The 18,517-nt window shown below is 36.6% G+C and overlaps 1 protein-coding gene across 1 annotated transcript in view; it reads right to left on the bottom strand.

Moving 5' to 3' along the window:
- Positions 1-13,795, bottom strand: part of VRK2 (VRK serine/threonine kinase 2) — a 119,726-nt gene extending 105,931 nt beyond the window's left edge. The window contains exons 1-2 of the mRNA XM_012748605.2: positions 13,677-13,795; positions 8,638-8,748 (exon numbers count right to left, since the gene is read on the bottom strand). The gene's annotated coding sequence lies outside the window, so the exon portion shown is untranslated. The remainder of the gene's footprint in view (positions 1-8,637; positions 8,749-13,676) is intronic.
- Positions 13,796-18,517: the final 4,722 nt, after the last annotated feature.

The raw sequence follows: 18,517 nt of genomic DNA, 5'->3' as shown, positions 1-18,517 counted from the left end.
TACAAGTGCTACCCCCAAATTCAGGACTTAACCATGCAGTGGGGAGCTAGTTGACACAGCAGTTTAAAGATAGCACATTATAATCAGATCTGTTGTCCTTCAGACATCAGGAAAGTTATTGCACAAACCTGGTCTTCCAGACTTCCCATTCTGTTATTAATATATTGAGTTCTCTCACTGGAGACTCCTTGTTATTTTAGGTAAATATACTCAGACATATCTGAATCTAGAAATGAGCAAAAATATAGATTCTAGCTGAGACATACACAATTATCAAATTTCTTAAGGTATATAATATTTAAGCTTGTATGTTATAAAATACATGCTTATTAGAAATATTTAAGAAAATATCAAGAAGTAAATAGAGAGGAGGAAACTGTCCATTCAAAAACAATTTTAATAAATGATCTCTGTTAACATTTTAGTGCATTTCCCTTCAGTGTTTATGTTTCTTCCCATAAAAGTTTTCAGGTTATATGTTTTCCATAGCTGTATTCACATTGTGTGTATGTACTATCTTTATTCTGATTTTTTTTTTCAATTAAAGGTATAACAGGTACATTTCTCCCCATCTGTAGCGTTTCCTCTCCCCCTCAAAAATTAGTGGCCTTTAATATGCATACTGAGGTAATGGTCTAGAGGAAGACAAGGAGAGATCTTAGGAAGCTAAGAAATTCATATTGAAATAAAGGTAAACTACTAAGGAAGAGAAAATAATAAATCAAGAAGGCTAAAGGAGAGGCAAAAAAGACAGAGTTCAATCCTATTGGGTCTAGGAGATTTTCAGAGAGAAAGGAGAAAGGAATATGAAAGATTTTTGTGGAGAGCCACTGCTCTGAGATTACTGAGACTGAAAGAGATATAAAAAGAGCATTTTTTAAAGAGTTGAATGTACCTCCCCTTGTGGCAATGTTTTGAGCAAGTGCAATAAGGATGCACACTGCTTTCAATTATCTTTGGCTTCAGGAAAGTTGTTTCTGGGAATATGATTCTATGCTGAGCCTCTTTTCAAAATGATAGTACAAACTGGCCAGAATTATTCAGGTTACATAATACCATTCTAAAATTGTTTTATTTTCACATAAATGAGATAATAATTACTTGCTATTCCACATCTTGATTTTTATCAATGAATAGCATCTTGGCTTTCCCAACCTGCATTAATACATAATTATTTTACCACATTCCAGTTTCAAACATTTTCTAGTATTTCATAGTATAGATAGATGTATCATCATTCAACCATTTTTCTTTTAGAAGACTAGGTGTTTTCAATTTGATTATAAATCCTCAAGAAAGCAGGTATTTTGTAGATCTTAATTTCATTGCACCTATAGCAGTGACTGGAGGTTGTGTGGCTGGGGCCTGCAAATTAAACTGACAAAGCATAGATTAGTGGACTAAAAGGCATATGTCTCTTTATTGATGTTAATTTTTTTTTTAATGTGCACGGAGTCTCATAGAAAAGAAATGAAAACACAAGAAGCAATTAGACTTGGGGGCTTATATGCCATTTTAACAAAGGGTGATAAATTGTGGAGTAGTGACTAGATAACAGAAAGTGGGAGGATTGGGTTCCTAGGGGCAAGAAACTGTGGAAAGGTGACTGGTAAATCTATAATAGATAAGGGTTGTTTAGTAAAGTTTGTTATGCAGATAAGAGTCATTCTCTTCCTGGTATTGGAAAGAGAAACACTATTACAAATGAAATTTATATTGCCTTTACAAAGAGAAATTTGTGCCCTACTTTTAGGCAGAAAGGAAGCAGCCAAAGAGTTTTGACTATGTCTGCTGCTTTTCAAGTGCTTTTCAGTTGAGCTTTTCAAAAGCTCAAAATAATCTTTATGCTAAAGTGGCATATTTTGGGGTATTAAATGATATTAAAAATATGTTACCCTAAAATATGACATTTTCACATGCTGGACTGGTTAAAGAAGATTCCAGGTCTCTCTTACTTACCCTCTACCATCAGTACTCCCCCCCAAAAGTTAAAGTTTCTTTATCTGCCTGAGATCCAGACCCACCTAGAAGAACAATTATAAAGCTGCCCTTTACAAATCAACAAAGGGGTACAGGTGAGAACTGTGGTAAGGGCCTAAAACTCTGCAAAGGCACAAATAAAAGCTAAAAATAATGATAATAATATAATGATAATAATAGCTAAAAATAATGATAATAATCAGCCACTGGCCCCTTGTTCGCTTGATGATAGGAGTCACACAGCTGGTGATCATAAAGATTCTTAACTTTCTCTGCAAATAACATCACCTTGAAACCTAAAGGTAGTTTCTGAGATGTCTTCCAGGCCCTGCATTCTGGTGGATTGGCTGACCCACCCAGACCAGTGGTCCATACCAAGAAACTGACTCAACTGGAATTGTGACCTTGATCCAGGAACTGACTCAATACAAGAAGATGATTTCTACATCCCTATAATTTGACCCTGAACCTAAGCAACTAGCGTACTTAGTTGCCTAATCTGTTGCCTACCAAACTATCTTTAAAAACCCTGTCTCCCAAATTCCCAGGGAGGCAGATTTGAGAAATTCCTCCTGTCTCCCCACTTAGCATTCTGGAATTAAACCCTTTCTCCATTGCAACCCTTACTGCCTCAATATATCGGTTGTTCCCCAGGCCCTCAATACAACCTGGTTGGGCAGCAACAATTGTTCTTTTCTTCCCCTTCCTATATACCATGAATGTGACTGCACCTGAACAGATTTGTCAGATGACAAATTATTGTGCTGCTTTAACATTTATTTTCCTAATTACTAATAAAGTTAAGCAGCTTCTAACTTATTAGGTATTTGAACTTCATAAAGGGGTAAGATGTGCAATGTTTGTGGGATGGACACACTTGAAGCTCTTACTTGAAGGGGGAGTGAGGCAGGGGCAATATATGTAACCTTAACACTTGTACCCCCATAATATGCTAAAATAAAAAATTAAAAATATAAAAATACAAATACGAATAAAAAAATATAAAAATTATTTTTTTCTATAGCTTTGCCCATTTTTTGATTCAGTTGTTTGATCATTTTCTGGAAATAGTTTCATTATTAGCCAAAGGGAAGGGTACATATTACAGAAGTATTGTAAGGTTCAAATGAGGAGAAGATGGTAAAGCATCTAATGGAGTCAATATCCCTTCAGATATGAGTGTATTGCTGTAACAGGAGAATGGCCAGAAAAGGGGTAGAAATATTTTTTGACTCTCTAAAACCTCCCCCACTGTTTTTTGGGAATTAAAACCTGCATCTCTGCCTCAGACCAGTGGTCAAGAGGGACAGGGAAGTGTCCTGCATTCTTTGTACCACACGAAATGGCTCAAGGGAATTGTCTGGCAGAGATCACGAGATTGTCTTGACTAAAGATGGGATGAAGCAGAGCCATCAACTATAGTTGAACAGCAATAGCTTGAAGCTAAAAACCTTCCCTTTAGAAGCTCTGTATTCCTGTTCAGAGATAGGACATTGGTACTTTAAGATGGCAGCATGTCAACTTCCTCCTTTGCCAGCAAATTAATAAACTTCTCTTTCCTTCTCCTCAAACCACTTGTCCTCACATTCAGGATAAGTGCCAAGTTTTTGGTAACATTTCCTCCATTTTCTTAATCCTGGGAATACCCTTGAATAGGAAGGTATTGGCTCACACTTTTTAAAATAACTCATTTCAAATATGAGAAATTTGGTTTCTGTATCTTCCTCAAACAACTTTTCTTCTTTAAGTGTTCTGTTGTACATAAGCAAATGTCTATAGAACAAGAGTAAAAAATTATTTGTCCCCTGCACCCCACCTTTCCATTGCCCCCAACTACCCCCTCAAGATAAATAGATTCTAACAGAGTCTTCTGTTTTTATTCTCAAGCCCTGCAGACCTTGAGCTCAAGTTGTTTCAGCTAAAATTGTGGAGATCTTAAGTGCTTAATAAGGAGGTTGGCCTTGACATTATAAACCTTTGCTATCTAGTATAGTAGTTACAAACCACCTGTGATCATTTACATTTAAGTTAATTAAAATTAAGCAAAATTAAAAATTCATTTCCTCAGTTGTGTGAGTCATGTTTCAAGTACTCTTTAGCCACATGGAGCTTGTGGCTACTATATTAGACAGGGTAGGTTATATTTCTGTGAGTATACAAAGTTCTAGTGGGCATTAGTACTATAGACAATGGAGAATTTCTAGAAACTTCAGCAAGAGGCTAACACTAACTGCTCCTGTGTGGTATCCACATAGAATAAATAGTGGTATTTATGTGAAAGGTCTATTCTTTAGCCAATACTATATTCTTTTGATTATAATAATTTTATAATACATTTAAGTTTTTTGGTACTGTCTTGGCTAGTTTCACATATTCTTTCTCTTTATATAAATTTTGTTTGTATGAGCATAGAAAAGGGTGTGGAAGGTATACACCATTTTGATACTGATTATATTGGATTATCTTAAGACATGGAATAGAAAATGCAGGAGTAGATTAATATTTTATGTTAGATCTCAGACATTTTTTTACCACTACAACAAAGAAAAATGCATGTGTGTTATCACTATAAAATGAAATGATGATCTGCCCACCTTGTTCACCACATTTATTTTTAGAAGAGATCTGGGCCGGGCGCTGTGGCTCACGCCTGTAATCCTAGCTCTTGGGAGGCCGAGGCGGGCGGATTGCTCGAGGTCAGGAGTTCAAAACCAGCCTGAGCGAGACCCCGTCTCTACTATAAATAGAAAGAAATTAATTGGCCAACTGATATATATATATAAAAAATTAGCCGGGCATGGTGGCGCATGCCTGTAGTCCCAGCTACCCGGGAGGCTGAGGCAGAAGGATCACTCGAGCCCAGGAGTTTGAGGTTGCTGTGAGCTAGGCTGAGGCCACGGCACTCACTCTAGCCCGGGCAACAAAGCGAGACTCTGTCTCCAAAAAAAAAAAAAAAAAAAAAAAAAAGAAGAGATCTTAAAAGAAGATAATTTAAAACCATATGGTATGTAGATGCTTTATATTTTAAAGGAATATTATTTTTTTCAATATCAAGGATCCAAAATAATTTGTTATATCTAATATGCTCCCTTTTTTGATAGAAAAAGAAATATAATGCTATTTACATTCTATTTCCTATTGACCAACTATATTAGGTGAAAAAAAAATAATATAGGCCGGGCGCTGTGGCTCACGCCTGTAATCCTAGCTCTTGGGAGGCCGAGGCGGGCGGATTGCTCAAGGTCAGGAGTTCAAAACCAGCCTGAGCAAGAGCGAGACCCCGTCTCTACTATAAATAGAAAGAAATTAATTGGCCAACTGATATATATATAAAAAATTAGCCGGGCATGGTGGCGCATGCCTGTAGTCCCAGCTACTCGGGAGGCTGAGGCAGAAGGATCACTCGAGCCCAGGAGTTTGAGGTTGCTGTGAGCTAGGCTGACGCCACGGCACTCACTCTAGCCTGGACAACAAAGTGAGACTCTGTCTCAAAAAAAAAAAAAAAAAAAAAAAAAGAAAATAATATAATTGGGACCACTGGTCTCAGTTCTGGAAATACTGTGCTTTATTTAGCTGTCTTAGGCATATAAGAAAAAATTACTGCTATTCAAGGACATTTAAGAAGATTCTTTCAGGCCATTCTTACGAAGTCTTTCTAATGGATAACAATCATAACAAGCAATGGACGTTCTTTCTTCTAGGATTATTTCCCAATTATACAGTTCAAAAGAACAACTTTAATTTAAAGATGGTGTTTTTAGCACAGCAATCTCATTTTATACTTGAATATTATCCACATCTTAGTATTTTATATTTCCACACATATGTGGTTGGGTTTCACCTGATGCCACCTGAATTCACGTATAAAATAGAAGAATTCTGGTGCTCTTTCATACCTCATGGATCTTTCTCTCTTTTCTTTTTCCAAGTTTTGGAGAAAGCTACAAAAATCCTTTTTCCTAGATATAAAGTTAGCAATGCTGAATTGTTTTGATAAGGGTGATGAACATCCAAATGCCAATGTATTGGAGTGACTCAACACTGAGGAGTATTCATGACAGTGCTGATTATTTTACAAGGCCACTCAATCAACTATGAAATTCAAATGTTACTGGAGTCATGAAATCTTCCTTTGAAGCTATCTGGACACTCTATTACAGGATATTTCATGTTATATGGATATTCTTAAGTCTTTAATATACATAATAATTTTCTGGATTGTAATTCTTACCCATAACAAAAAATAATGTAATAAAGGACAAAAGACAAGACAGAGAGTAAGGGGAACATAGTTTGGTGAAGAAATCATTGAAAAGTTTCTGGTTAATGTAATGATAAGAGCAGGTTTTTATCTCCCTGCTTCCAAATACCCATTGAAATGTCCAATATAATATTTTTGAAGGGGATAGAGAAAAATATAACAAATAAAATACTTAAAATATTTTATATATAAAATTTTATATATCAAAAATAATATGATAAAAATATATTAGCAACAGGAAGTAAAGATGAATACTGGCCATATGTAAGAAAATTTGAGGTACTTCTGTTAAAATTAGTAGATAGATTTGCATTTTTTTGTTTATTTTTTAGAGACAGGGTCTTGTTCTGTTGCCCAGGCTTGAGTGCAGTGTCACCAGCTAATTTAAAAAAAATTTTTTTGTAGAGATGGGGTCTTGCTGTGTTGCCCAGGCTGGTCTCAAACTGCTGGTCTTAAATGATCCTCCTGTCTCAGCCTCCCAAAGTGCTGGGATTATGGGAATGAACCACTGCACCCAGCCTAGATAAAATTGTATTTAAAGATGTGTAGTACCAATGTAAAACATCCTTTTTAAATAAAAGCAATGTGCCCATAACACAGTGGAGAAAGCACTTGCCAATTTATACTACCTTGAAATTTTAAAGTATTAAGGCTGAAAAGAATACCTAGGCATTGTGTCATCAGGATCGTAACCTCACTTTTATTGACCAAAACATTCAGACCATTCATGGGCCTAAAAGGCCTCATGGAGCAACCAGTTGGCACAATTGAGATTGTTCTTCACACCAAGAGAGAACCACCAAGTATTTAGAATAGGGCCTATGGCATAGCTGTTTAATAAATAGTTTGAATAGATAAATGAAGTTAAAAAAAATGTCTACAATCTGGTGTCAGCCCTCCTTTTGCCCTGCCTTGAGGAATGAAGAACAAAATAGAATGGGACAGAGAGTGAGATAGGATGGCCAGAAATCCCCGCAAAGAAGCCAAAAATACCAATTCTGATTCATTCACTCTTTCATATATTTCTTGAGTTTGAGGAGATAGAATGTAATAAAAGACACAGTCTCTGCCTTCTTAAAACTGATAGGATGTGGAAGGGACAGGTGTTGAATAATCACTGAGAAAAATTATAGGATTCTATGAGAAGCTGTAATAATTACATTGGTATTGGCAAACCAATACCAATACCAATACCATGGGACACCTTTGAGGGAGTAATATTTAAGATGAGACCTGGAAGATGGAAAGTTGTCAGGAAGCACACTTGACAAGGAAGAACATTTCAGGGGGAAAGGGACCCATATGCAAAGGTCCTGAGCTGGCAAAGCAACTTAGTGTGTTAAAGGTTCCAAAGCAACAATAGTGAGAGATGATAGCAACAGATGAGCCTGAAAAGGTAGGCAGAGGGTAGATTGTGCTGAAATTTGTAAGTTTAAATATGTTTGTCTTTTTCCTAAGTGAAATGAGCAACCACTCTGCCTTAAATAAGGAAATGACATGATACTATCTATATTTTTAAATTATCGTAGCTACTGAGTAGGGAATGATTCATAGCAAGAGGTGGCTAATACTTACTAAAATTCGAAAGCCCTTACCTAGAATCCTCAGTAGTTATTTGGGAAGCAACTAGATTATCTGTACTCACATTGGATGGGAGAAACTTTATTTCTGTGACAGAGTAAATAATTATTTCAGAAACTTTCAGATTTGGGAAGATATCAAAATTACATTATTATGTTGTGACCTTTTCCATTGAGCAATTAATCTATACAGGATATATTCTAGTAGGAAATTTTATCAAATTAACAGAAACCATGCCCATTTCTATTTGGCTATAAAACAAGACTAGGAAAGCATAGATAGCTATCTGTGAATGAGCAAACTGAGAAAAACTACCAGACTCAAGGAAAGATCTTATAGTTTAGACTATTTTACTTCATTGAAAAACCATAAGTGCCTTCTTTTAAAAATAAATTTACTACAATAAACAGAAAAACATTGTAGGAAATTTTCTATTCATATTATAAATCTAAATACAAATTAAAGAGGATATTTTTACCTATGAAACTAAAGATAGCATTATTAATTTCCTATTGCTGCTTAACAAATTACCACAAATTTAGAGGCTTATACAATATAAATTAATTTTCTTACAGTCTAATAGAGGTCACTAATTCTAAAATCAAGATGCCAGCAAGGCTGTGCTCCTTCTAGAGGTCTAGGGAAGAATTCATTTCTTTGACTTTCTTAGCTTCTAGAGGCCCCCTGCATTCCTTGGCTTATGGCCCCATTCTCCATCCTCGAAGCCCACAGTGTAGCTTGTTCCGGTTTTTCTCTCTGACTCTGACTCTCCTGCCTCCCTCTTATGAAGACCTTTGTGATTACATGGCACCCACCTGGATAATTCAGGATAGTATTCCCATCTCAAGACACTTAATGTCATCACATCTGCAAAGTCCTTTTTGCCACGCAAGGCAACATGTTTATAGGGCCTCTAAGATGCTTCTCTATGACACCAAAGAAAAGAAAAAAAGGACTGTCAACCCCAGAGTTGTAAACAAAATGATGGTACTTAAAGAATTTTAAACACAGTCAAGTTATCCTATTCATGAAAGCAAGTATAGAGATATTTTCAAATGTATAAATGTCAGAACACATATGCTATAGACTGAATGCTTGAGTCTCCCCAAAATTCATATGTTAAATACTAACACCAATGTATGGTATTTGTGAAGCAGGTTTGCTGTGTACTGGTTACCAATTTCTCCAAGTCAGGTGAGACAGAACACCCCCACACAACCACAAGTTACATGAAGCAGATTTATTACTTACAGATAGGCAGCAAGGGACAACAGAAGCCTAGGGTTCATGGTGAGCTAGTTTCCCAAGGTGAAGGAAAGCTATCTGGGGTGAATGAAGTCTTAATTGTGCATGTCCTACTTGCACAGCAGCTGAAAGAACCCCAGAAAGAAGCCTATCCTGGGTTTTATCCCCCAATGTCGCTTGAGATGTTAGGCTAAAGCATTGACATCCTATTCAGGGGGTGAAGGAAAGCTGGAACAGAGCCTAGGCTGTTCCAGTAGCTCCACCTAATCTCAGAATTTTGGATTTCCAGCACATTCTACAGTTATTTTTGAGAACTACAATTGAGAAAGGGCAGAGAACTGAATTGATCCAAAACCACCTAGAGAACTATCCTACATCTGTGGGAGGTGATCAGGTTATAAGGGTAGAGCCCTAATGAGTGGGATTAGTGCCCTTATGAAAGAGGCCCTAGAGAGATCCCTTCCTCTTTCTGCCATGTAAGAACACAGTAAAAAGTCAACCATCTATGCACCAGGAAGTGGGTCTTCATCAGACAATAAATCTGCCAGTGCCTTGATCATGGACTTCCCAGTCTCCAAAACTGAATAAATTTGAGGAATAGATCTCTATTGTTTATAAAGCCACCCCATCTATGATATTTTGTTATAGCAGCTCTAGCTAACTAAGAAAACAAATGAAACCTTCTTGAGTAGAGTGCCTAAAATCCTAGGAAAAACTACTAAGTATGAGTCAAAAGTAAGAGCATAGTTTCTTTTCTGTGTCTGCTCCTAACTACAACAACTGCTATGGAAGTGAATTTTATCTGCTGAAAATCTTGAAAAAAAATTGCTCTGTAGAATTAAGAAACAATTTAGATTTCCTTGAGTTTTCCAAGAGTGGGAGAAGAGAAGTGAGACAGAAAGGGGAAGAGAGCTCAACCACCCAGAGAGATGGTATGAAACTGGATGCTGTATAGGGTAAAAGGTCATCATGGGACATTGGTTGTGAGATTGACAAAGAGACATGTAAGAATGACATTGTCTACTGTTCTACTCTAAGTTGTTTGGGCTGCTGTAATTTCATCTCCTCTTCTACCTTCCTTTCATTTTAGTTTGTATGAGTGAGTGTGTAAACTGAAGAGTCCATTTCCACATCTGAGCACATATAACTCAAGCACATGAAGAAGCAGCAATCTGGAGGAAGCCATGAAAACATAAGCCCCTGAAAATCCTGAGAAATTTTAGGAAGGAGTTATGAGCCAATTTTACCTAGATCTTGAGAGAAAGGGAAACACCTGGCTATCATTTGAATCACACGTGAGGTAGGAAAATTATGGTTGGTGGGTACTGGTGGTAAGTGTTAACTATCTGGAGTCTAAATAATTGTTTTAAATATAATTTTAAAATGTACTTGAACATTTCCTTCATTTGACCTCTCAACTACAATAATTTTTTTTCTCTACCTCTACTGAAGCCAATCACTCTGAGGGAAGGGAGGAGATTGACAAGCATATTCTTGGTCTTCTTATCACAAAAAAATGCATCGTTTCTAAGCTCAACTCTCTTCTTTTTATCTCTATGATACCACACTCTCCTCATGTTCCTTCTGGCCCACTGGCTATTCCAAGTCTACTTTGTTTAATCTGCTTCTGCCCAATCTGTACCCAAAGTGCGGATACTGACCATTTTTTATTAAAGTGAAAAATGGTCGGTTACCATTTATGTGTGGCAAACTACTAGAACTTAGTGGCATAAAGCAACATCTATGTTATTAAGCTCACATATTCCATAGATCGGGAGGTTCTACAGTGTGGGAGGTGTACAGTGTCACCCTCAGAGTACTGTTCCTACCTTACCTGGTATCTCAGAGTATCAAGCATGAGTATTCCAAAGAATGAGGCAGAAGTTGCATTGCCTTTTCTTACACAGCCCCCAAAGTCATGTATCACTTTCAGCCCCACGCTATTGATTACAAGCAAGTCACAAGCCCACTAAGATTTAAGAAGAAGCAAGGTAGACCCACCTTTGGATGGGGGTACTGTGAAGATCACAAAAAAGAAGAATATGCAGGATTGGAGAGATTTTTGTTGTCATCTTTGAAAAGTATAATCTGTCACACAAATTTTGATCAATCCCGTAAATTTCAAGCTAGTCTTTACTTTCCTACTTGATATTTCTATAAAGATCTAGTAGACATTTCAAATATAAATTTCATCAAACAAGAAAATATGATTTTTTCTTGGCTCATGGCAAAGCTTAGGATGATGGCAAGATTGTGAAAGGACAACTAAAGTTATAAGAGGAAATAAACAGCAATATCTGTGTGCATATTCAATGAGCAAAACCTTGATATCAGTGTGAAGCTGATGAGAGCCACAGGAGACCTGAGACAAGCTAACATGCAGCAACAGCTTTATAATAGGAGAGGTCCTTAGCCATTGCAGGACAAGAATAGGTATCATGCCTGAGACCGCCTACTGAAAACATGACTCTGAAGCTAAGCTGCGTTGCTAACTTAGATAAGAGTTACACTGTTACTAGTTATATTAATAACTAGCCTCTAAAGATTCTCAGACTTGACCAGACAGAAATTCAAAATCTAGGAAAATATGGAACTCCAATGACTCTAGAGTTGAACTAATATTCAGTTCAACAGTGATAAATGCTGTGTGAATTGTTTCTTTCAGAACATCAGAAGGTATCATTAAGGTCCAGATAGGAATGTATCTTCTTCATCTGGATACTCAAAGAAAACTCAAATGAGATCAAGATAAATGTGGACCAGGAGTTTATCACAACTCAGATCCAGAGTGGTCACTCTGATGCAAAAACAAACAAAAAAACAAATCCTAAGAACTTCAATATGACAGATGAGATAGTCTACAGCTGCCTCAGTATAGCAATCTGAATAATTTAACCTGGCCATAAGAAAAGATTGTTGGTAAAAAAAGAAAACGGCAAGATATTGCAAACTATGTCACTACTGTCTTTTGGTTAATACATCTGATCAGTGTAGAAGTACTTAACTTTCTCTTTAAACGTTTGGAAAAGCCCTTTTGTAAAAGTCAAACCTTGTTTCTTTTTGAATTGACACAAAACAATATGGTCCCATCTAGCAATGTCAGAGAAGAAAATGAGAGACCTCTGAGAGTTTAAGTCCAGTGGTAGACATGAGGAAACTGGTTTAAGACAAAGAAGAATGGTGGAAGTGGGCCAAATAGGCAAAGACATTGAGGTGGAAGAAAACTGGAGATGCAAATTATGTTGCTTTCTTTATATCTGGAGATTTGTCTATTATTTTTCCCCCTCTATTTCATTTGTAATAGAAATAGAAAATAGCTAATCAGTTTCCACAGAGCTCTTCTGGCTTCTCCAGGAATTTGTCAAATAGACTTCTCAGCTGGCTTTTTAAAAATTATTGAATAACTGAATTGCAATTAGATCTCTCATTTTGCAGAATGTCTATGGGTATTCTAGAGAGGTCAAAATTGCTAAGTGTTTTAACATAACTGTCAAGAGTTTTAAGAATCCGGAAACTATTCTACTGGATTGCTCTTTGGAAGAAACTACTTCCTTTCATCATTTTCCTGACCTTTGATGCAGTAAATAGGAACCATGGATAAGACCAAGAAATGATGTTACTCCTTGTCGCTCTTAAGTGTCACCTCTTTCTGGGAGCCCTGGAGTACAAAGCACTAAACTAGGATCAATAGAAGTCCCAAGATAAAAATGATTTATCCTGCTCTCTATCCTAAAAATAGCTGGCAAGTCCAGGTGCAGTATTCAGACATTTTCTATCTAGATTAAAGCCTCAGATTAAGGGATTGTTTAAGCCTTATTTAATAACAGATAGTCACTATCTTCCTTGCTAGGCACATCTTCATTTGAAAGCCCTGGCTGTGATCTTTGTCCTCTAAAAAATTGCTAGACAGACAGATGATTACTGAAGTGTTACATTTTTCTAAAACTATATCGTTTAGCCATGCCCAATTCCCCTTCTCAAGCTCTCTCTTTATAAATTTGGGCCATATTCATGGAAATGCAGTGTAATTTCTTTTCTGAAAAAAAATTTTCCCCATTATTAATGTCACCATTCCTATTATTCTCTTTTTGGTCACCCTCCCATATTAATACCTCTATAAATTTTATAGATAGAGCCAAGATTATTTTTCTAGTCGGAAACACTTGTAAGAAAGTTCTGTCAATATTTCTATTTGTACAGAGGTCAATATTTATTTATCTTGACTCGGATATACAAGAAAGTAATTTTAACTTATGTAGTTGACTAACTTTATAATTGACAACTTTTATCAACTCTGCAGTCCCCATTTCCATAGATGGCTGACCAATCCATCCCCCAACACTTTCCCTCCATCACCACCACTAACATGTGACCCAGACAAAATCACACAACATTTGTTAAGTAGGAGAAACCCAGTTCTCTGTCATTTAAAAGACTCTTTTAAATATATATTCATTCATACTATCATTCATGGCTGTTTTTCTCACTCCACAAGTCTTCTCACCACTACCCACCCCTGGTACCTTTTCTGGATGTAATTTTAATACCTGTGGAAACTTACTCATGTCCATAGGGTTGGACATAATGGCATCTGGTCTTTCTATCATACCTTGGATTCTTGCTGGTCTCCGATGACGTTTTTCTTATCGTGCTGAGTCACTGGGTATCCTGGATTGCTTCCTTTAATTTTGGAATATGATGGGATGGCAGAGCTAGAACAGTAAGGAGAGAAAGAATTAAAAAGACAAGGGCACTTTTAATTTGAACAAAAAAGCTCTACTACTCATTATTTATTTAAGTAAAAGCTTAAAAACTATATTGCTATGAGTTAGCTACAAACCACTAAAGTTTACAGATTCATATTCCTTCAGCAGTCAACAAAGAAAGATTTTCCCTTTTGACACCAGCCTAAAAGAAAAATAAGGTTACTACATGATATTTTATTCCATTAAGGTCAATAAATTCTAAAAATAAAGCAGAACCATACTTACTCTTTTAAAATGCCGTACATGCCAATACTGATAAGCTTCATGCGAGAACTTCAAACTATTTGGGAACCTGCTTATTTTTCATAGCTGTATATTCATAGGAAGAGTTATTGTGAATCTGTAGTTGTCAGGATTCATATCAACTTTCCTTGGATAAATACATGGGATGCTTTCATGCTATAGAAATTAATTTCATAAATTGGATACTACACTGTCTCCCTCCCTTCTTCCCCCTTTCTCTCTCTCTCCCTCTCTTTCTCTCTCTCTTATATACCTCATCCCATTGGTCTCACTGGCAACACTTGCTCTTAGGAAACAGACATTCCAATAAGCTCAACAATGCAAAGATTTTTCCATTATTCTCCTATAAAGGAAAATGTGGTCGGCAATTTTGACTTTGTACACCCCCATGATGTAATAGAACAAGTGAGACACAGTACATTGAAAGAGGGAAGACTTGTAATAGTGGAAATATTAAAATCCTTCAGTAGAGTCACATTTTGTTTCATTTACATATAGTTTCATAGAACACTATTTAATGCATGAGGAGTAGTCATTTATACCAAAATCACAGGGACCATTACAAACTGATGAATGCTTTGTACACTTTATAAATTAGATGAAAAGGAACTAGGAGTTTGGGAGCAAAAGTTAGATAAAGGAGGCACTACCTGGAAAGGCTAATACAGGAGCCAGTGATCTGCAAAGTCAGGTGTAGCAGAAGCTTACCTTTTCTATAAAGCCACCCAACTGGCATCCTTCCTCTAGTAAACTGAACCAACCTCAATACATACCAAGATAAAGCATTTCAAAACAGAAGGACAACTTTAAGCCATCTTGAGGATTCATTCTGTCCCTGAAAAATAAGTTCAGGCCACCGTTCTTGGTTGCCTATCAGATCTAAGTTAAACAGTAAGATAAATCATGGCTTATGAATTTGCAAAATTCATAGAATAGCCTTGAGCAACAAACACAACTATAGATAAAAGACATTTAACTTAAAAATGATTAAAATGTAGCAGACATTTAATTTAAAAAGAACTCTATCCTGTGATTCTCTTCCTTTGTCTGATTCTTCAGTTTTAGATTTCTTTAAAATTGGCCTTTGAATTCTCCTTAAGAAGTCAAATGGAAGAGGGAAACCACCATGTCGGTGACAGCAATAGCAATGGCTTCCCGCATATGGCGCTATTAATGCATGCCAGGCCCACTTCTAATTGCTTTGTAGGAATTAACTCATTTAATAGTTACAAAAGAAAAAAAATGTGAGATATGCCCTTTCTTTTCCCACTTTTATAGTGGTTGAACCTGAGGCTCTGAGCAATGTAGTTACTTGCTTAAGTAACTTTGTATAGTATGGAAGCAGCAGAGATAGGATTTGAACCCAGAAGTCTAACTCCAGATCTTGTGCTCTTAACCACTCTACTAAATTGCATACTTTGTTCAGTGTTACATGCAATTGAGGACAAGGGTGGCTCAATTAAAGAATGACTCTATGAAGTATCCTTTGCCCAGAAGAGAAGCCTTACTATCTAGCCTTTCTGTCTTTTTTATACAAGCTAACCACCCATGCAGAAAGCAATGTCCATCACCCACATTTACATTTAGCTTCTGATATTTTTCCTTTACATATAAATCTCTTTTGATATCCTTAGCTCCCAAAATGATTGATCTTTCTCATAAAATTGCTGTAACACTAACCAATTAAATTTAGTATCCTCAGCTTGCATCAATAAATAAATACTATGTGACATCTTAAAGGCTTAGTGTTTTGGGAGTCAGGTCTTTTATGAGAATATAAAAACCTTGCAATAAGGCAGGTGAGGTGGCTCATGCCTGTAATCCTAGCACCCTGGGAGACCTAGGTGAGAGTATCACTTGAGGTCAGGAGTTCCAGACCAGCCTGAGCAAGAGTGAAACCCTGTCTCTACAAAAAATAGAAAGATTAGCTAGGAGTGGTGGTATACACCTGTAGTCCCAGCTACTTGGGAGGCTGACAGGAGGATTGCTTGAGTCCAGGAATTTGAGGTTGCAGTGAGCTACAATGGCACCAGTGCACTTTACTAGGGGTGACAGTGTGACTCCGTTTCAAAAAACAAATAAATAAAAAAACTTGAAATAAAATATCTTAAGAGTATCTGGCCTTTAAAACAGAGGTAATAGATTTGCTTCAAATGGATCTGTGGATTGTCCGGCAAGGAATAAAGTTGGGCAGGTTCAATTTTAGAATGACAAACAATTCCAAAATAAAGTATCAGCGATGCCACAATTCTCTTTCCTACTAAAAATAAGCTTAAAAGTGTTGAAGCCAATAGAAGTTTCCTCTCAATAGGCTGGTGAATAAATCCACTGATTTTAGGCTCCTACTACTAATTGAGGTTTCACTGAAGTACTTTAATTCTTCTAACTAAATGACCCCAAACCCCCAAACTTCTTTTAACTCCTGTTTTATCCTGTTTTCTAAGTCTGTCATTTCCACCTCTAAATTGGAAATATTTGTCACTGTACCCTCAAGCTATTTACATGTCTGAATGGTGCTTGGCAAACTCGAGACCCCTTCACATCAACCAGAATTTCAGCCTAAATATATGCTTATTTCAGGAGCTGCTATTCTGTCTCCCCATCTTTGGACTTTTCCTCAAAGTCAAAAATATTCCTTACCTGATAGTTATTGTTCATCATTAGTATTCAAATGGATGGCTTACAAACTTCCTTGCTTTTCCCAGTGAACCTCTGTATTTTGAGCATGAGCACGCCACTCCAAAGCTTTTATACTGATTCCATAATGGTATGCAGGTGCTGTTCCCAGCTGACCCATCTTGGCAACTCTGTGCTAATTCTTTCATATATATCTTAAAGGTCTAGAAACAGAAATATTTGACTTTAATTTTTATCCTTGGCTATGATCTAAGAAAGGAGAGAGAAACATGAAAGGAGGTGTTAAGCTTTGGGTATTTCCTCTAATTTACTTTCAATTTGATCATCATTTTAATTGCAGACATCTTATTTTAATTTGTAGTTAGTAATTTCTAGGCAGAGAGCAGGCTTTGAAAATGCACATTTACTATTTTGTGCTTTAAAGATAACCTTTCAGAATTAAAAGCAAGGACTTGAACAGATCTTTATACACCCGTGTTCTAGCAGCATTATTCACAATAGCCAAGAAGCAACCCAGGTGTCCATCAACAGTTGAATGGGTGAACAAAATGTGGTGCATGTGTGTATATATACACATTTTGTTTATACAAAATCCCCAAACTCTTCAGCATGTGAACTTCTTACCTTTCGTATTTGTTTTGTGACACTACATGGAATTTCTCATGGACAACATGATTTTTACACTTGCTCTTTTCCTGTCCTTCCCCCACCTTTTTAAAAAAAGTCTACATTGTTGCTTTAAATATTGTACAAAATTTACATTAGAAACCTATGTTTACATAGCATTAACATTGAGGCATTCAAGTTTTCCCACTTTCAATTCCAGGCAATCTATCCATGATTATCAAGTGTTATAGCATTCCATGCTCACTCAATTCTCAGACTGTTTCTGGCGGTTTCTCAGAACTTTTCAAGTAATTACTTTTTGAGTATCAAGGGACTTATAACAACCAAAGAGCATGTTGCTCATCTCAGTCATTGTCTGGGTGCTGTGACACCCATTCTAAAGGCACTGACACTATTTTGTGAACCTGGCCTCGTGATTGAGATCACATAATTGCAATAATTAGGAAACTCACCTCAGGATATTATCAAAATGACCCACCCAAACCCAAGTCCATATGGTTTGAAATAGCTAATGAGTCAGTTAATGTGCTATGTCCAGGAGTAATGGGTACTCAATATGGATAGCATGAAGGTATAATTTACCAACGTTCTGACTGATTAAGGGTTTTAAGTGGACATTTTGCAACTTAAAAAGGGTACAAAGTATTAATGGTTTTGGTGGTTGAGACAAAAGGAAGGAACAATGATTGTTTAAAAGTCAGGGGCATTGGAACTTGAGCAATTTCTTTCAATCACATATTCCAGGATTAAAAAGTTAATGCTGTATAAAATCAAATGAAGACTTAGGTTTCAGTAACCATCTGTGATAATGTTGTGAGGCATGGGGGAAGCCACTGGATGAGTCTTGTGCATAATGGAAAAGTAAAAAAAAAAAAAAATGTTAAAAATATTAGCCACTGATTTTGAAGTGAGGTGGAGAAAGGAAAGAAAGTTCTAGCAAAAATAAAAAAAGTTAGAATCAATATTGACAGATGTTTATGTAGAAGGGATTCACTGAGTAATTGATATATTTTTCATTTCATGTGTTAGTATGTTAGAGGCAAGGACCCTCAAAGACCCTCAACTCCCCTATGACTTGTCCTACACACGAACTTCGCCCTGGAAAATTCCAGCTATAGCTCCAAGAAGAACGCAGTCCATGACGTGCTGACCACGGAATGCTCCAGGATGTGTTGAC

Source organism: Microcebus murinus, chromosome 3, assembly GCF_040939455.1.
Source record: "Microcebus murinus isolate Inina chromosome 3, M.murinus_Inina_mat1.0, whole genome shotgun sequence".
In the NCBI taxonomy this organism is placed as follows: domain Eukaryota; kingdom Metazoa; phylum Chordata; class Mammalia; order Primates; family Cheirogaleidae; genus Microcebus; species Microcebus murinus.
This window is presented reverse-complemented; position numbering and strand designations above follow the sequence as displayed.